Raw genomic sequence first — 20,960 nt, forward strand, 5'->3', positions numbered from 1 at the left:
GCACTGGTACCGACTGCGGCAAGGCGACTGAAATGTGCTATTCGCATTTTTAGGCGGCAGAACAGGAAAGTACACACCCTGCAGAAGTCGTCCGAAAGTTACGACAGAAGAATTCCTGTATAAAGAAAAACAGTTTTGAAGCAAAGGTAAGCTATTGTACTTTTTCATAATTGACGTCTTAAATAAACGTTGCCGTTTTGTGCCTTTGTTTCAGATCAAGCAGTTTCCAAAAAACCAACCGTGTGCCGTCCGAGCATGTTTCGAGGCATCGAAGCGCGTATCCATGCAGGGATATCGATATGATAAAGTGTGGCTCTTGGAGTGCATGATTTTAAGGATGAAGAGTCCAAGATTATACGAGCATTTCAGGGGCCATAAGATCCTTCTACTTCCCAGCCGTGTGTGCCTCCTAAAGTACATTAAGGTATGCGACTACTTTTTCCTTATTGATTATAATTTAATCATTCGTATCTTATATTTGCAGGCTTTCCAAGCATCTCATGGTTTTAGCCATAAACTTCTTGAGTGTGTGAAGGAGAAGGCCAGTGAAATGGACAAAATGAACAGGCATGGTGGGGTAGTTATAGATGAGATGAAACTTTCCACTCACCTGGACCTCAAATCTATTACCGATATGGAGGGCTTTGTAAACCTGGGGCTGTTCACCGAAGCACAAGACAAGCCCACAAAAGCTGATCACGGCCTAGTCGTTATGTTTCAGGCTTTCGTGGGAGAATGGCCACAGGTCATAGGTGGTTAGCAGTTATCAAAGCACTGATGTTTTTTTCTGTAGTTGCACTCATGCCTACTTTCTTCATTTTTTTCAAGTATCTTTGCTTCCAATGGAAATGTGAAGGCACCAACGCTGACAAAGATAATTTTGGAGGCAATTCTATGCGAGCCAGCCGGTCTGCATGTGGACTACATCTGTACTGATGGTGCATCATGGAACCGTGCCATGTGGCATAACATGGGCGTACACGGAAATGCTAAACACGTGCAATGCAAGGTGCCACATCCACGCGACAAGAAGCGGTTTCTGCATTTCATCTCAGATTTTCCCCATCTCATGAAATGCGTGCGAAACACTATGATTAGGCATGGCTTCAACACACACAAGGGCCGAGTATGCATGCTACTTTACTGTCTTCATTATTTAAAATGCCGTACATTTGGAAGGAAGCTGGTTTAATAACGATTATGGAATCTTGCAGGCTCATTGGGGAACATGTTGCAACATCATGGAAGGTCGACAGCAGTGCCTTGACATTGAAAGTTGCACCCAAGTTGACATATTCAAACATATACCCTAGTGTATTTGAAAAGATGCGGGTAAATCTGGCCTTCAATATTTTCAACAGTGCAGTTGTGCACGCCATGGACTTAGACAAAAAAAATTCAGCAACGGTACTCAAATCTGGAGCCAACAAGGGTGTTGATTGACGTGATGGCTCAAACAATTAAAGCCATGACATCACGGTTTCCAGCTGAAGCTTTGTATGCACACAGCAACTGTGCTCATTTTCGTGTGCTGGTGGTAAATGCTTTTCGTGTTGTTTCAGATGTGGCAGTGCTCAAGAAACTGCACTTAACAGCATGCTGGCATTTCTGGATCAGTGGGAGGCCCATGCAAAAGGGCTCGGCTTCTTAAGCAAGGGCACATCAGAAGGCCTGCGTGTGACCATACATTCCACTAAAGACCTCTTGACGTATTTAACTTAAAAGGTTGGTTTCAAGTTCTTGATGACTTCCCGCCTTAGTCAGGACTGCTTAGAGCGTTCATTTGGTATTGTTAGACAGTCCAGTGGAGCCAATGATCACCCCACTCCTGCGCAGTTCATCATTCTAATGAAATATGCAAGCTTATGCATTTCAGTCTGGTCCATTGAAATAGAAAGCACTTAATACAAAGTGTCAATTTGTCTAACTTTCTTGCGTGTATGCAGGTGCATAAGTGTTTACAGCTTGGCCAAGAGCCCCAAGGGAGGAATTGTGTCCCCTGGACTTTTGGAGTCCTTGCTGTCCGAGGTCAAGCTGCTCCCAGAAAACGAAGAAACGGCCTTGGATGACACTGGACTACCTGCCGAAGCCGCAGAAGTTGCCGTAGACCATGTAGACTATGGAACACAGTGATGCCCGCCTGGTCTATTACATTGCGGGATATGTAGCCAGGAAGCGCATTCTTTTAACTAATTGCAAGGCATGCAAGGTTGCCTCCCTTTTGACAAAAGAAAGGGTGCCGCACCAACTGCCAGCAGACGCTTGCAAGCAATGGGACATGGGGGCGCTTCTGTATCCATCAGTCTGTCTATACAACCTCATTCAGACCCTCGAGGACAGATTCACTCGTGCATTTAGCATTATGCCACTTCACGCAAAATTTGTCAGTAATTCTTGCTTCTAGCAGCCAATGTGCCACAGATTGGTTGCAGGAAGCATTCCGCTGATCTAACAGAATCGTTGTGTATGTTTTATTGCATCACACGTGTTCACTTTTTCCTCAAAGGCTTAAATAAGTGTGTGAGAGAGAGAGAGAGAGAGCAAATGATAAATGAAAGGTAGGGAGGTTAACCAGGACTGAGCCCGGTTGGCTACCCTACACTGGGGAAAGGGAAACGGGGACGGAAAGATTAAAGAAAGAAGAGAAAGTCCACCGGGGATATCGTTCAGTCATTCAGTCCGGATCACAGACGCTGACTCAATCCTGTATCTTTCAAATATCGCAGCAGCGCTTTTGTGGCCTTTTGTAGCTGCGATATGCGAGGCCATGGTCCCAAGATCTTGTTCAAGGTGAACGGTTTTCTATCTAACTGGTTGAGAGCTGTGCAGAGTTCTTGTCTTTCATTTTCAAACGATGGGCAGTAGCACAGTAGATGGTCTATAGTTTCTTCGACACCGCAGGCATTGCACTCGGCGCTATCAGCCATTCCAATTAAAAATGTATATGCATTCGTGAATGCGACGCCCAAGCGTAAGCGGCACAGCATTGTTTCCTCATTACGCGGAAGCCCTGGTAACAGCCGCAGTTGCATAGATGGATCGAGGGAATGCAATCGATGTTGAGTGAAATCAGGTGTGTGCCACTTCTCCAATGTCATACGGTGCGCTAGCTTGCCTAAGTGTTGGGCTGCGTCAGTCCGCGATAAAGGTATAGAAACAAGGGTTGCTCCTTCATGTGCTTTCTTAGCAGCTTCGTCAGCGACGTCGTTGCCGGAGATACCGCAATGGCCAGGCAGCCACTGAAACACGACGTCGTGCCCTTTCGCAATCATGTGATGGTGCATTTCTCGCATCTCCGATACGAGTTGTTCACAGGACCCGCGACGAAGAGATGACAGAAAACATTGTAAGGCCGCCTTTGAATCACAGAATATTGCCCACCGATTAGCCGGTTGGTTGTTAATATAATCTACGGCACCTCGGAGGGCAACAAGCTCCGAACCGGTCGATGTTGTCAAGTGAGAAATCTTGTATCGGATGCCTAGTGATCGTGATGGTATAACCACTGCCTCGGTGGAGCTGGTCTGGGTGGAAGAGCCATCCGTATATATGTGGACGCGGTCAAAGTAGAAAGTGTGCAAACAATCCAGAGCTGCTTGCTTCAAGGCCAAGGTAGGCAGGTCGGTCTTCTTTCTTATCCCTGGAACCGTAAGACGCACTTGAGGTTGTTTTAAACACCACAAAGCTGAGGTTGAACGTGCTGATGGTGTGAAGCCCGATGGTAGGGAGGCACGAGCTTGCTGACCTCGTTGGAGAAGGATGCCTGTGGTCGTCGTTCTGGCAGACAGGCAAGAAAGCTTGATTGAATCCGTGAAATATGACGAACATGGGCCCTAAGCGAGTCGGTGCTGATGTAAGTCGTGATCGGATGGTCTTGAGCCATTATAATGGTTCCTGCTGTTGAGGCGCTCCGCGGAAGGCCTAGGCAAACACGTAGTGCCTGTGCTTGCACGCTCTGAAGTTCTCGAAGATTTGACTTGCATGTTTTAGCAAGCACGGGAGAACTATAGCGTAGAAATCCGATAAAAAGTGCTCGATATAACTGTAGCATGGAGCCCACTGACGATCCCCATGTTTTGCCGGCGATGAACTTGAAGATGTGAACAATAGATGTGAGCCTCTTCTTCAAGTGGGCAACCTGAGGGCTCCAAGAGAGGTCCCGGTCAACAATGACACCCAAAAACCGATGATTTTTCTTGTAGCAGATAGGCTGGCCATTGATGTACACTGGATAACCAGACATCGCTTTTCGCGTAAAAGCGACTAACGGACATTTTTCTGTTGAGATGGTAAGCCCTTGTGTCTGAAGATAGTCAGATGCCTGTGTTGCTGCTTGCTGTAGCCTTGCGCGAACGTGCAGGCGAGTGACCGCTGATGTCCAGATGCAGATGTCGTCGGCGTATATTGAAACACTCACTGTTTCCGGTAGGGATTCAGCCAGCCCAAGAAGCGCGAGGTTGAAAAGAACAGGGCTTAGAACACCGCCTTGGGGAACGCCTCGGCATGTGTAGTGGTCGGTAGTAGGACCATCTTCCGTACGCACGAACAAGGACCTTTGTGTCAAGTAGTTTCTGATCCATCGATATACTCGCCCTTCTAGTTCAACTGTCAGAAGTGCGTCTAGAATGGTTTGATGGGAAACATTGTCGTAGGCGCCTTTCACGTCAAGAAAGAGTGCTACTGATAATAGCTTCCGAGATTTTTGTTGTTCTACAGATGATACCAGATCGATGACACTATCAATCGATGAACGGCCTCGTCGAAATCCCGCCATTGAGTCAGGGTAAATTTTGTTGTGTTCAAGGTACCATTCGAGACGCATGAGGATCATACGTTCCGTGAGTTTCGCGACGCAGCTGGCAAGTGCTATCGGCCGATACGATGCCAGTTCGAGCGGTGACTTTCCAGTTTTTAGTAGCGGTACCAGGCGGCTTTGTTTCCATTCCTGTGGGACGACACCATCTCGCCATGAGCTGTTAAAAAGGCTGATGAGTTCTCTTCGTGCTTCTTGACCTAGGTGGCGCAAAGCACTATATGTTATCCCATCGGGCCCTGGTGAAGATGAACACCTACAGAGCGCCATAGCAGCTTCTAACTCTTCCATAGAGAATGGAGCGTCCATACTTGTATCTCGTGGACCAGGGATGTCACCTAAAGTCATGTCAAAGACTAAATTTGTGCCGCCGGCGACTTTCGCACAAAATTCCTCCGCAACTTCTAACTCGCGGCGGTTTTCATAGAGAGCAAGGGCGTTGAAAGGGCGTCGTTGCTGGGGGCTTGAGCTAAGACCCCGTAGGGTACGCCACACACGGGATAATGGCTTGCGGGGGTCCAGTGACTTGCAAAAGCATTTCCATCTTTGATCCGCTAGCTTATCCATTCGCCGCTTTATCTTCTTTTGCATGCGCCGAGCTTCTCTGAGGTCAAGAATTGACTTCGTGCGCCTGTACCTCCTTTCAGCTCGGCGACGTAGTGCACGAAGCCTTTCCAACTCAATGTCATTCTCTGCGCGCTTTGATGAATGTGTGAAGCAACGCGTGCAATCTTGCATTGCGTCAGCAATTATTTCTTCTAATTTGCGTGCGATACGTTTCTTGCATGTGTCTTCTACACGAGCTTGAAAGACTGACCAGTCGATTTGGCAAGATACAACCGGTAATGCGGCGTCTAATTCATCGATTCTCACATAGGTCGGAATGGGATCACTTCCATGGGTTTCAATATCGGTGAACCACTGCACGCTCGAAGTCAGGTAACGTGACACAAAAGTCAAGTCAAGCCAGCTGCTGTACGTTGTTCCTCGCAGAAATGTCGGGCTTCCGTCGTTTAGGAGACATAGGTTGTGGCCTGATGCAAAAAATATTAGTGACCTGCCCCTCGAGTTTATCCTGGAGCTTCCCCATATATGGTGGTGAACGTTGAAATCCCCTGTTATTATCCAAGGACCGGGAGTAGCAGTCATGATATCTTCTAGTCTTTTGCTATCAAACTGACTGGTTGGGGATAGGTAGACGCCGATAAGAGTAAAAGACAGCCTCTTCTTTTTCACAGTAACACAGACGTATTGGTTACCGTCGTGTGGCGCTACGCTAGGTCTTTGCGGATGTAAACAAAAACCTTACTACTTCTGACACACGTGAGAGAGAGAGAGAAAATAATGCAGAGAAAGGCAGGGAGGTTAACCAGAGGTAGTTCCGGTTGGCTACCCTGCGCAGGGGGAAGGGTTAAGAGGGATAAAAAGAGAAATAGAGTGGAAGGGGGAGATAGAAAGAAAGGGAGACAAGCACGAACAAAGCGCGTACACTACAGAACGGTAGGGGGCGGCATTCTTAGAGTCTTAGAGCCCCAAGGCCGCAAGAACGTTAATAGCGCGAGTAAGGCCTTCAACGCGGATGTTCTTTCGGAGCATTGGCCTAAAGCTTTTAGTTCTGAAAGTGGACGATTGTCCAGCTGTTCCAGTACCCTGCACATCACTTGTCTCTCAGCACTGTATCGCGGGCAGACACAGATAATGTGTGCGAGCGTCTCGTCGATGTTACATGTGTCGCACGTGGGGCTGTTGGCCATTCCTATGAGGAAAGCATAGGCGTTTGTAAAGGCAACGCCTAGCCACAGACGGTAAAGCATGGTCTGTTCACGTCGTGGTAATCCAGGCGGGAGGTGCATCCGTATGTCCGGAGATAACGAACGCAACCGACAAAAGGTTCATACCCTGATAGTCTTATGGAGGCTGATAAGTTCGGTTCACAGATAACCAGTATAGGGAAGTGGTTGTCAAACACGAACTGCCGCAACTCCGAAATACGTGACCTCAAGCCTCTCGCATTCCATTGGAATATGGAGGCACTTCTGACATCATCCCGGAACGATCGCTGTTGTTGTCGATGAGCCGTGGTTCTGCTGTAGAAGCCCTCAAGCACTGGACTTCTGAAGGCTCTCAAAAACCGGATTGATGGCATCCAGCACTTGCAACGCACTTCGAGCTGTTGGTGTCTGTAGCTTGTCCAGGAGATCACGAATAGCACTCATCAGAGAGCTTATCATGACAACAACTTGTTGATCCTGGTCTGACAATTTATCAGGAACAGATGAGGTATCCCTTGCTGTAGAGCTCTGATTTCGCTCAGTAGGGGCATGTAGCCGCGGGAGTGCAGGCCAAGCGTCAGCAGCCGTGCTGTTCGATGCACCTGTGTCCTTTGAGCTGACTGCGTTTGGCCGGGGCGGAAGAGCGGGTGGTAATGTCCGCGGCTGGCGTTCTGCAGAGGCTTTGGAGGTTCTTGATCGACGTCGGCGACTTGATCGTCGTCGCTTAATAGATGCTGCTGCTTCTCGGTGAGACGAGTGGTCTCTAACCATTTTTTTCAATATTGCCATTTCCTTTCGTATCAAAGGGCATTCCTTCGAGGATGCATCGTGAGGGCCGCTACAGTTTGTGCACTTCAGCACATTGGCCTTGCACGTGTTAGTGGTGTGGGGCCCAGTGCAGCGAGAACAGACGGTAGTGTTCTTGCACACACTACTCACGTGTCCAAACTTCATTCATTTCCAACACTGCAGCGGTTTTGGTATAAACGGGCGAACTGCGTGTCGAAAGTGGCCCACTTTTACATGCGATGGGAGGGATTCGCCCTTAAATATGATCTTCACACACCGTGACGTGCCGAGACGAAACGCGTTTGTGATGACGGTGTTTTCTGTAGCCGGCTTGATTAAGATCGACAGATCGGAGTCGACAATGGTCTCGTCAACATCGTAAATTACGCCAGTACTGACTTGTTTGCCCAGCGGAATATGAGGACGGACTTTCATCCCGTCAAGTTCCGTGACATTGCGCAAAGAATCCAACGCAGCTGCGTGTTCTACGTCAATCGCAAGGACGTTCTTACGGGTGTTCACTCTGATGTCTTTGATTTCATTCGGAACTAGCGCCTCTAGATGTGAAGACACGGCTTGCCTGTTGAGGCGTCTCAGGTTGTCAGTGGCGAGAACTGGCGCGAACAGGATGGTGAGCTCCTCGGTATTGCGCGAAGATCTCACGGTGGACTCACTCGAATTCGATGATGCGCTGAGAAATCTTCGCTTTGCTTTACGACTCCGCACCAGCTCGAAGGCGTCGTCACAAGAATCTTCACCGCTGACATAGTACTGCATCGTGTCGTCGCTGTCAGTGTCGCTCTCGGTGCCGTTGCGCTTCCTGGAGGCAGCCGTCGTGGGCACTGCCGAGTCCGGCGGACGCGCGTGAGACTCCATCTCCGTCGCAGTTAAGGAGGAAACAGCTGTTCAAGGCAGAGTCCAAGAAATTCACAAAATGAGTAGAGCTGGAAGACTCCGCGTTCTGCCTGAAAGGCACTTCGTCTCAGTCACAACAAAGCCAAGCAGGTTAAGCCCTGCGTTTTGTAAAAATGTGATGCTTTGAGATAACTGTGTTATTTCCAATAAACATGTATTAAGTCACACGCGCTTGGTACTTTTTAGAATTTCTTCACCACAATGCTGATATATTGCATGAACTTCCTCCCTTTGAAGTAATATTACAATCCTAAATATGTGACTAACTTGCGGGCGACACATTCAAGGTTATTCCAACGCGCTGGCCTTGCACGGTGATTCCTATGAACAATACTTTCGGCAAGGCATAAGTGCGCTAACCTCGGCAAGAGGTGGTCGCAAAAACCGTCGCTGTGTCGGTTGCGTAGTCTATGCTCGCTGTTTCCATGTGGAATGAGAGCAGCGAAACACATCATTAAATTATCTCGGCATCTACAATGTAGAGGAAAAGATCGCGTCAGATTCTAGTGCATTCAAACGCAAAAACTAAGCGCTACCAAATCATTTGCCCGCCCGGAGGTATACAGACGCCGCGAGAAACTACGGCGCCCTAAACGGCGCCCCGGCCGGCGGCGCCGTCACGCGGCAGGAACGCGTTTTGGGGCCAGTTTCCGGAGGCCGGCCTTCACACCTCCCCTTTCTAGACACCCTAACTTGACTAGAACGTAGCACTTGACATTACTGTAAATGTAAGCCTCCTTACACCATTTTTGTTCACCTTTTTTAAAAGTAAACTTTTACTTAGGCCCCAGGTGAGGAAGGGAAGCCGCTGCGTTAAAGGATTCAAGCTTTTCAGGCTGGATAACTCGTTTTTAAGGTCTCGCTAGGGAATTAATCAACTCTGAAGCCAAAAAATTTCTACTACAGCTGATGTGATGACCCAAATAGCCCAGTGTCACCTACAAAACTTGAGCGATTTCATTTTCTCTGAACATTTACAGTGCTACAAAGTATGAGGCACTTGGCGGTGGTGAATCGTGTGCGCTACTGTGCAACAACGCGGCTGCATCAGGATTACCGTCATCGGTGTCATGTACGTCTCCTTTGTTTGCCGCCGACGCTGTTCTCACGTGCATGACAACGAAAAATCGCACACAAGAACACCGCCGTCATGGCAATAACAATTTATATGCTTTACGTATAATGCACTCCTCGTCTGCTACAGTATTGCTCGTTCTGGCCGCCATATTACATGCTCTGACGCCACTCATCTCGAAGTCTGTGTAGAGCACAAAGCTTTGCACTAATTGTTTAGCACTGCTGTTTTGCGATGGCTCAGTGCTTAGCGCGCTGAACTCCTAAATTTAAATTGCCTCACTGGCATTGGCTCGAATCCCGGTGGGTGGCTGTTGCGGATAAGTTTTCTTGTTCTTTACGCTGTGGCAATGGAAAAGCTGGGGCACGACGAAGGGGCGCGATAACGACAAAAATCATCGTTGTGTGTCGTCGATGACGACAACGGTTGTCGTCAGCGTAACAGAATGGACGGAGGGACGGGGCAGATGGACAAGGCACACGCAATTTCGAGCACTTAACTGCTCCCGCAATCAAAAATAAAAAAAAATATCACCCAAAAATTTATAAATAAAACAATTTTCTTCCCGACTGCAACGTCCACGAGAACGCACGTGTCCTACATTCAACGTGTTGCCACTCTGCTGGAAGGCCTATGATAGCGTCGCGGAGTCGGACAAGGTTGTAATATCTTGTGTATTTTTATCGAGTGGCCTTGGTTTTACATGCGTCGAAGGGAATAGCAGAAGGCGATCTCCACCCGCCACTGAGGAGTGCCGGTGCCTTGAGAAGTCCTAACACTACCGCACAGATAAGCCATTCGCCCGTCTGCCAAACACGACTGCGATGTCCTCGTGCAAAGAGGGATCAACTTTCACCGCCTGCGCCAGAGCTTGTATGCATTTCGAGCCGACATCTCGCTCATACTGTTCTTTACACCAACCTCGCCGATTCCTCTACGTTCGGTTTTCTTCGTTGAAGCCACCGTACTGCAAGAACTCGAGACTTGACGTAACGCTGTCTGTACCGTCTCAAATTCCGGAATGATAAACTGCCGTCCAAAATCGCTGCCTGAGAACGAGTGGTTCCACACTATTTCGTAGCTTGCAGCGTGATAACCAGGATAACCACGGCGGAGGCCAACGTCAAGCACCACAAAGAAGTTTCGCGACTATCGAGTTGTGAAACTATTGTTAAGCTGCTCCCAAGCAGGCACATTGGCTACCTCGTTGTCTCATTCGCGTTATGCCTTATTCTCGATTGATTGCTTGCTTGATGAGATTTACCGTTCCAGAGCAAGAGAGAGAGAGAGAGAAAGAGCTCTCTAATGAAATGTAGAGGCTTCTGCAGGCCTGTGTACAGGGTGTCCCAGCTAACTTTAGCCAAAGTTTAAAAATATGCGAATGTCACGTAGCTGGAGAGAACCAAGGTAATGCTGTTTGCCGTCGCTTGGAGTTACTCAGGTTACCTTTTCATTCTACCTAACTACATAACTAGTCTTAATTAATTAATCAACTTCTCAAATATTATAACTTGATGAAATGTGTCATTGAGTAAACTGTAGAGCAACATGAAAATCTCCCCATACAGCTTTCTGTTGCTACATGCGTGCATCATAAAAGTGTTTTTCCGAGCCTGAAAGAATCCCACGAATACCGGCAAAGCGCCTAGAGTGGCCTGTCGCGCGGTAGTTTTGCGTGCATTTGCGTGCTTCTTTCACGCTCGGAAAAACACTTTTAAGTAGCACGTATGGAGCAACAGAAAGCTGTATCGGGAGTATTTCACGTCACTCTACAATTTTCTCATTGACACTTTTAATCTAACTATAATATTTGACAAGTGGGAAAATGTCTGAACTGTCGTCGCCTGTGCTGAAACAACTGTCTCTGCTTCTTCTGCACGAGAGGTACGCGGACAGTGAACACATTTATACTGATGGTTCCACAAACATGCAGTGTTCGTCCGGTGCTGTGGTTGTCCCAGCAAAAGCTATTACCATCAGCTTTAGGACTGACCACCCAACATCATCGACATCTGCTGAACTAGCTGCTCTTCGCGCTGCACTTCGTTTCGTCAATCGGGAGCCACCTCGACAATGGTCAATCTTCAGCGACTCAAGGGCAGCCCTACAATCTGTACTATCATCTCTACGTCGCGGGCCATTCGAACAGCTCGTATTCGATATTAGATGCCTACTCCATACATCACGGGAGAAAGGACACCACGTGACGTTTCAGTGGCTGCCAAGTCACTGCGGCGTCACTGGAAACGAAGATGCCGATAATGCCGCTCGGGCAGCTCTTGAAGACGCACAAGAAGAGGCCCTACCGCTTTCACGATCCGACGCAGCTAGCAGACTTCGAGTGCTTGCACAGGAGATCACGCGATCTCTATGGTGCACACCAAACAGCCAGACCAACCAGAGCAACCGTCAATACCATCTGCCCTCGTTGATGCATCTCTATATGCCAACTGGACTCCGCCGAAGAGAGGCGACTCTGCTTTATGGCTTATGGCTAGGGGTGGCTTTCACGAAATCTTACTGCTTCCGCATTGGAATGGCCGACAACGCTCTCTGTAATGCCTGTCTTTGCGAGGAGACGCTGGAACATATTCTGTGCGACTGTCCTGAATATAATGTTCAGCGACAGTCCCTGGCATCTGTTCTAGCGCACCTTGACAGTAGACCATTGTCCCTCGACACGATTTTCACATGCCGCCGACAGAAGACATCGCAGGTGAAGGCGACAAAGGGACTACTTCGGTTTTTGAAAGAGACTGGATTGGACAAGCGGCTGTGAGAGTGATGTCACGTACCATGCCAGATTGATGGACTCCAACGGACGATGTGTGTGTGCTGTGCTATGTGCTCTCTCTCCCTCTCCCCCTTCCCCATCTTTAATCTACCCCATCCCTCTCCCATGTGTAGGGTAGCAAACCGGTTAAGCTAAACTGGTTTACCTCCCTACCTTTCCTTCTCCACTTTTTCCTTCCTTCCTTCCTTGATCGATTAATTACGACTACTTATTGAATTAGGCGGAATGAAAAAAAATAATCTGAGTATCTCTAAGCGACGGCCAAAGACGTTACATGTGTTCTGTCCAGCTACGTGGCATTCGCATATTTTTGCACTCTGGCTAAAGTTAGCTGGGACAGCCTGTATAGCGGCCTACATGCTTCTCTTCACGGCGGAGGGGATAAGTGATTTAAAGGCTCTAATAGAAAGAGAGAGGATGGAAGAAAAGTAAAAAAAAAAGTGACAAAGTGGGACTTGGAATTTGGATTGGGATGAAGTTGGACTGGAATGATGTTCGGTGTGTAACATTCAGAGCAACACCCGGGCTATATGAGAGACGCCGTTGTGGAGGGCTCCGGTTTAGCTTTTACCGGCTGGGGTTCTTCTACATGCACCTACGTGTAAGTACACGTGCGTTTTTGCATTTGGGGGCGCCTTGTTGTCTATGTCTCACTGCCAGTGTCTATTTCTCGTAGCCTCATTCGTGTCTCATTCGCCATCTATTCTCACGTTCGCGCTATGCCTTATATCCGGCTGCGCAACATGCGCGACACACTGTAACATTAGGGTATGCGACCGGGCCAGTTGGTCTTCCATCTTGTTAAACAGCGACAAAACGACACAAAGAACGGCGAAAAAGGTGGCACGAAGGCAGGCGCTCGTCTTCGTCCCACCTTTTTTTTGCCGTCGTTTGTCTCGCTTTGCTTTGTTTAACATGACGCTGTACTGTGCCTGATGTTTTCAGTGCCTGTCAAGGAACTGTTTCAGTGTTTTCTTGCCATAATTTTAGGGATTATATTTTTTGTTCGCACTCGCTGCGATTGGGTCGCGTGAAGGCGGGATTCTGTAGATGAACGAAGAATTTCGCTGCAACAAATATAAATTTTCGTTGGCACTCTCAAAAACTGCATTGAGAGGGATGATGATTACGCGTAGGAGTGCTGTAATGATAGGATACTAAGATACAACAAACATCGGCCTTGCATGTAAATCGCTTCTGCAGAATCACACTGCCAAATGTCAACTTCAATTCGCGCCCTTTATTCACAAAAAAAAAAAAAAGCGAGAGAGAAAGGAACACGCACGTATTTTAGCCTCCGTGAGCCCGTTGTGCGAGCTGGAGAAACAGAAGCAGCCAAGGCCGCGCTCGTCGAGATCATGTCGGTGAAACGATCGGCCTCGATTGACTGACAAGCTGCGCTGAAGTCACACATGGACCCTGGCGTCAATATTGTGTAGATGGCAAAACAAGATGCCAGATTTCAACGTGGCAGTTTCTTCAACAATTTCGGAGTTCTAAATGTTTTTCATTGCTTGAGGGAACTCCGGATTGTGGGCATTGATGGCTCGAAGACTTGCTCAACATTGACAAAACCTAGTTCATTTACCTATTTTTCGGAAAGCTCTTTGGCATTCGCTTAAGGCGTTTTCCCTGAAATATTAGCGAAGTTGATAAAGTCGAAAAGCTTTATTTCGCTGTTATTTTTGTCGGCATTTCGAATAGGCTATGTGCTATCAGAGCATGTTAGTACCACTGATCTTTGCTATGATGTACTGGGATGTGTTGTGTTGTATTATAGCGTTTCGGAAACCATCGTTTCATCTCAAGCGTTGTATTATAGGTGCTCAGACTGTTTCTTTCGGATCTCACAGAGGGTATTTTTGACAGCTGAGGATCGGGCTCTGACAAATGCGCACTTGTAACCCAATTTGCCTCGAATCTTTCCGCTGAGCCGACACATTGCGAAGGGGACGCTTGGAGTCGAGACGCGAACTGAGGCCATTTCTCCGGAAACCTTTGTGCAGAGTCAACCAGTGTATCGATCGGTGAGCGGCGTGGGTGCCGCGTCTATACACTGGTCGGCTCGGATACGACATGGGGTTCTCAAAGCACGGGACCAGGGCTTACTGAGATAAGCGAGTGCCAGAATTAGTTTCACCAATGCGCCTGCTGCCGCGCGCCGGCACGGCGCCAGTTCCTCATCTGCGTCTGTTTGGCGGGACTTAATTCCCTTGGAGGGCGTCCCGTATGGCAGATATACAGGCCTCTGGAAAGTAGTACGCTTTTCGTCCTTATGGCAGAGTTTCTGATAGCGCCATGGAGAAACAGGTGCCGCTGACGCTGAAGCACTCGTCCTATCGTCATACGCGTTTATGAACACCTTGCTTTCAGAGTAGAGTCCCTGCCGTTTTAGTCGAGGCCAGGATGTCTTTCAAAAGAAACTGACACCTAGCTAGAGCCCTTCGCCGTATGGTTTCGGTATCGCGAATGCCCACGAATTTTAAAACAGACCAACGAAGAACGAGGTTGGTGAATTCCGGAAAAAAACAAGAAATAAAGATCAGCCATTGCAATAAACCAGCTCGTGGTCATTGCTATGCAACTATGCGTTCATTGGTTTGCAAATTACGCTTTTTTCTCGCGCGGCGAGGAGATCAGAGCGTTGTCACAGTGGGAATGTCGGTGCATCTATTTCTGAAGCATCAACAGACAAGTCTGACGACGTTTGATGAGTCACAAAGAAGTTAGAACGTAGCTTGGCGCAGTGGCATGCCAAATATTTCTCGAGGAGGGGAGGGGAAATCGTAAACAACCTGCTGACCCCTCTCTCTCTCTCTCTGTCTCTCTCTTTTTCTCTCTTTCTCTCTCTCTCTCTCTCTCTATATATATATATATATATATTAGAAGAGTGGTGTTGCAGATTAATATGCACAGCACTAAGATAATGTCAATAGCCTGGCACGCAAACAAGAGTTCAAGATCGCCAGTCAGCCTCTAGAGTCTGTGAAGGAGTCCGTTTACCTAGAGCAATTACTCACAGGGGACCATGCATGATCAAGAGAAGGAAATTTACAAATGAATAAATGTGGGTTGGAGTGCATACGGCAGACATTGTCAGATCGTGACTGGAAGCTTACCACTATCACTGAAAAGAAACGTGTACAATCAGTGCATTCTACCGTCAGTCCTGTGGCTGGTAGATTTTACTTGCTCCCGAAGATTCACAAACAAGGTAACCCAAGTCGCCTGATTATTTCCGGGGTAAACACAACAACTGAGAACCTATCGCGCTACGTAGACTCTCTTATTAACCAGATTCCCGAAATATTTCCGTCATTTGTGAAAGATACCAATCACTTTCTTCAAGATGTATTAAATCTTGCCATTCCGCATAACGCAATCCTTGTAACACTCGACGTCACCTCTCTTTATACTAACATACCGCATGCCCATGGAATTGCAGCGGTCCTTAAGACTTATGAAGATTTTTATTTCGAAAAACCTGTTGACAAAGAAACCCTGGGATCGTTGTTAAAGCTTATTCTTAAGCTCAATAACTTTGAATTTAATAATTGTCATTACGTTCAGATTAGTGGTACGTCAATGGGAACTCAAATAGGCCCAAATTACGCTAATATCTTCATGCGTGTTCTGGAAAATGATTTTTTATCCAGTACTAACCTGCAACCTTTCCTTTATAAGGGCTTTATTGACGATATCTTCTTAATGTGGGCTCACGGAGAGGCTAGCCGGTTAAAGTTCATAGAACGGTTCAATCACTTTCACCCTTCAATCAAATTTTCGCACAATTACTCGTCAACTTCGGCCAAATTTCTGGATGTCACAGTTACGCTATCGCAAGGTAAATTATTGACAAAACTTTATCGCAATCCTACTGATAGAAACCAGCTTCTACATTTCCGGAGCAGCCATGTGCGACATTGCAAAACCGGTATCCCCTACAGTCAGGCTCACCGCTTCAAGCGATTGTGTTCGGATCACGAAGATTTCATTTTTAATTGCGAACAACTCAAAAGTACTCTCGTTAAACGGCAGTATCCGTCAAAGTTAATTGACAACGCCATATGCCGAGCAGATCAATTAAATAGAGCCGATATTCTTAGCGAAAACCGGTTACCCGAAAACGTAACAGCACGAATCTTGTACTAACATTCTGGGCATCAGCGTCAAAAGTCTTTTCTTTATTGAAACGCCATCACAGTATCCTTTTCCAAAGGGAACATCTTCTCGAAATTTATCGAACTGCCTCACGTCATGTACCGACGGTGTAAGAACCTCCGCGATATGTTAACATCCTCAAAATTAAATGAGCACAACAAGACATCTGGCTGCGCCCCATTCAACAAAGCGCGTTGCGAGGTGTGTGTGCATATGCAAACCACAGAGAGAGTGATTAGTACGTCCTCAGACTTCACCCTAAAACTTCGCGGATCTTTTAATTGCGATACCTCGAATGTTGTATACATGCTGGAGTGCACAGTTTGCAGAAAACGGTGTATTGGACAAACGAAAACCTCGTTTCGAATAGGCTTTAATAACCACAGATCGCATGCCAATACTGTTCCTAACCTTCCATTATCAAGACGTATTCGCTTACCAGGGCATTCTTTCAAAAAACTAAGGGCCGCTATACTTGAATTAGGCTTTCATTCCCATCACGATCGCGAAGTCCGCGAGTCTTACCTAATCGATAAGTTTAACACCGTGTCATCTGTTATTGACGAAAGCACAGGCACACTAGCCAGCGTGCCTACTAAGCATCCTTGACATTAGCCGTGACGCCTTATGTATGCTTTGAGATGAAGCTTTCATTCAAGTACCCTCTATTATTATTGTCGTTTTTCTCGCTGTTGCGTCAATTCTGTGTCACATAATGTCCGTAGTCTGCACGCGACACTGCATTCCACCGTACGCATGCCAATAAAAGTCCTGTTCATTCATCCTGCTCGCTATGACGACTACGGAGCAGTGCACTTCATCTGCACCCTGAATGTACTATCGCGCGGTGCCTTATTATCTCCATGTTTCTATTTATTGTACTATTTTTTATTGTTCATTTCAAATGGTTTACATTGTAACATTGAGTAAATGAACGATTCATTTCTGCACTGTGCGCCACGTGTGTGGTATCGCTATCGCCAGTGGTATCGCTATATTTATGTTGTTTTCTCTTGTGGTTGTTATTATTGCGCTCAACTTTATCTGATGTATCGCGGGTTTATAAGGAAGCCCAAATGCATGTACATGTTACTATGACAAAGGCCGGTCCACCGGCTAAAACGTCAGTCATCAAATATACTGTGCTTATAACTATATATATAAATATATATATATATATATATTGCCAATGACTATTGGACTAAGTGAAAGAGCCTGAAAATTCGTCTGTAAGTTATTTTTATGCTCAACAGGAATAAGACCTATTTGTCGATCACACCGGGGGCATCAGCTCCAGGTGGCATGGATAAGTAGGTCTGTGGTAGCGCCAGGTGTGAGTCATCAGCCGCGCGACTCGGCGTGGCCTAGGGCAATTGCGTGAGGCGAAATTAAACGCAAACTGAAAGCGCGTTTCGAAGAACGATATACAATTGCGCCCCTCGTGAAACGTGGTGGCCGGAAAAATTATTTTAATTTGCATTTATTTCTTGCAATTATATACAATCTCAAGATGATACAGGGAAAACGGCAATGAGTGCCTCACAGAGGTCTCAGATCCCGCCCAGTAGCAGCAGTACAGCGCACAGGAAAAATTTTCATTCGCTACAAACCATTTTAATAATTAAACAAATAATTTTACTTGGTGTTTCAGTCTACAGCATAACTGTATCACTAGTTTAGGTAATAGTAGTGTTCAGGCTATACACAAAGAAGTACAATCAACATAAGTGACTTGCAATTTTCCCAAGAAAGAATGACATGTGTGCGACCTTGGAGAGTTACAACCCGATTTCCAGCGAAGCTGTTTCTTTCGAAGTGTTGCAATAAAAGTTTCAGTTTCCTGTAATTATATCGCATGCTTTAAAAAATTCACCGGCGATTACGATACTCCCTAATGCTAAATTTAAGCGCAGCTCTATACGTGTTTTCATTTCGCGATATATTGAGGCAAAGGACTTGAGAGAGACGTGCAGCAGAGTCGGCGTTCGTCGAAAATCTGATCTGCGGGTCAAGTGCATCGGCTTTTATACATGACTCGTCGATGTTTCCAGTGTAATCGCTGGTGCCACGCGGGTTCCAGGAAGTACTACACAATTCGCGCCGCACTTACAATCACATTACAAAACAATTGCAAACCATGACAACCGAAAGAGGCGCGAACGAGACCTGACCCGAGCAGACGATAGTACGGAACGAGCGGGTGGGCGGGTACGCATGACACTAGTTTCACGCGCACTCGTCACTGAATGGGCCGCTCTCATTGGTCTCCGCCGTTCGCGGCTCTCGTCTTTCACATCCTGCTCTGCGTTTGCTCTTTCATCTGTCGCTGTGCTTGTTCGCGCGGTTGCGATGCCGACTCCACCGCAACCGACATTTGCCGCAGGAACGGGCGCGTAAGAGCTGCGCTCTAAATGTTGCCCGTATATGACTGTTTCGTTTGAAACCGTGCCGGCACGTAATGCTTTGGAGCACTTCGTGTTCGGAATTTAAAAAAAAAAGGAAGTAATTCATCCACACACATCTTAGTTCGCCATAGCATTTACCATGATGTCCCCCCTTCCTGAATTCCCCCCTTCACTTAATTTTTGCTAAATTTGGTATCGGTTGAGTTGACAGTTCTCCCAGGGCAGCTGGATTAATGCTGCTTTGTTTGTAAAACACAATTATAAAGCTCGGGATTGCTTGCAAGCGAAATTTACTGCAAATGTCATAACTACTCCCCGGTCTTTGACGTTTACTTACATATTGCCCATAACGCGCCCTTTATTTTCGCCGGATATAAACAAAGTATCTTGTTTAGTCCACCGAAAACAGCGCTGAAACCAAGTAGGAACATCTTATGACGAGTGAAAATAGCGGAAAATACGACAGCTCTGTAGTCCTTTTAAATGGACGCTTTTAAGTGAACCAGGAACCTAAAAATTTTGTCACGTATTGCACTTACCATGACCCTCCCCTCCCTTTCCCACGAAATATAAACAGGTTGTGACCTACAGCTATGTCGGGACACTGGGAAGCATAGCTGATAGCGGGCACATTACATGCTCTAAAACTCACCTGTCGCATCCCTTTGACCCTCCCGTGGTACAGGGTAGCCAACCGGAGATAATCTCTGGTTGACCTCCCTGTCTTTCTTTTGCCTTTCTCTCTCTCTCTCTGAATAAGAAATTCTTTACAAAGGCTGCATTTGATCCAACGGTATTTAACTTCGCACAGAGAGTTTCCGTAGCGTACCACCAATTTTCGATAAGTTTGGCCTTGGGGGCTTGTTAAGAACGGCCAGCTGCAGTGCAAGTTTTGCCAACCAGTTGCGACCGCGGGCGTCATCTTTTCCTGGAGCGCCGCCGCAAACCTCTAGCCACGGCGTCACTAAATCGCCATTGTAACTGAATGCGTTCGGCGGGCCAACTATGGTTACCGAACCCACCAACGCCGCCCTGTTCTGCTATGAGTGGGGGAGTTGCCGCGGGAACGTCGACGGAGGCCCCTTCCCACGCTCCGACCAAGACGCAGGACAATGGCTAACCGGGCGCGCTGCGAGGGTCCGCTCCGAGTTCTACGAAATTCGTGTGATGTCGGTTTCGGACCGAGAACCTGTGTGTGTGTGTGTGCGTGTGCGTGTGTAAACCGTCCCGCGGATAGGCGGCGTGTTTACGATGACTGGACGAACGTTTCCGCCACCTTGGAATCGGGGGAGGACCGAGTGTTTATAAACGGCTGTTGTGCGGATGCTCGATACACTTTCTTAAGCAGTCATGTTAGACTGAGACACTCTCTCAAGCAGTCGAGTTACTGACGTACTTTCTCTCGCAGTCATGCTAGACTGATGAACTGCATGTAAATACTGTAAATAAACCCATATTCCTCGTTCTCGATGAGAAGCAGTACCTCCCTTCATCAACGTCCTCAGCGTGTGTAAGTTGGACGACGGCATGGGCCAGCTATCTTCGAATTCATGCCGGACTCCAATCTCGACAACGGATCACGAGCGATGGGATTGAGCCCCCAATCCTAACAGGCTTTTACAGCTCTGCTAGGACAGCGGGCTCAATTCTTACCCACTCGTTAGACACGCTCATAGCACTCTAGAGTGCTTGAAGACGTAATTTATTGGGAAAGCCCCAATTACTGATCTACATTGAACTTTACCTACACATCACCCATTACCTTGTTCTTGCATTCACCAAACATAACGAAGCGGCCTCCTTTAGTTCAGTGTGGACATCAGGCTAACCTAATATTTGGCGCATGAAAAAGTAAGAAGGAAAAAAAAATGATGGCTGGATAATTATTTGTAACGCTCTTATTTAGTGCAGTAGTGTAGCTCTTATTTAGAAACAGCCTGACAATGAAATAGACAAAATCAGAAGTGACGCATGCAATCAGAAGTGCAAGTGCATGCAAGGCAGTGTTCCATTGCATTGCAATGGCGCTGCACGTTTGACCAAGGACATTTTCACGAGCAAACCTACGATAAGTCGCGATTACACTACGAAATTCGACAGTTATACCTGTAAGAGGTTTGAATATATTTTTAATGGTGATAAAATACTGAGTCTATAACACTATGTATAGGCTATCTCTGGAGGGAGATTAAATAGTTCCAGCATTTGATAATCTAACAATTTTATGCCATAAGGC

The 20,960-nt window shown here is 47.0% G+C and overlaps 1 long non-coding RNA gene across 1 annotated transcript; it reads left to right on the plus strand.

Annotated features, from left to right (window-relative positions):
- Positions 1-335: 335 nt before the first annotated feature.
- On the plus strand, positions 336-2,147 carry LOC129380773 (uncharacterized). Its single transcript, XR_008608947.1, has 3 exons — positions 336-424; positions 1,563-1,725; positions 1,947-2,147. It is a non-coding gene; the product is annotated as an uncharacterized lncRNA (long non-coding RNA).
- The last annotated feature ends 18,813 nt before the right edge of the window (positions 2,148-20,960 follow it).

The sequence above is a fragment of the Dermacentor andersoni genome, chromosome 1 (assembly GCF_023375885.2).
Source record: "Dermacentor andersoni chromosome 1, qqDerAnde1_hic_scaffold, whole genome shotgun sequence".
Classification (NCBI taxonomy): Eukaryota; Metazoa; Arthropoda; class Arachnida; order Ixodida; family Ixodidae; genus Dermacentor; species Dermacentor andersoni.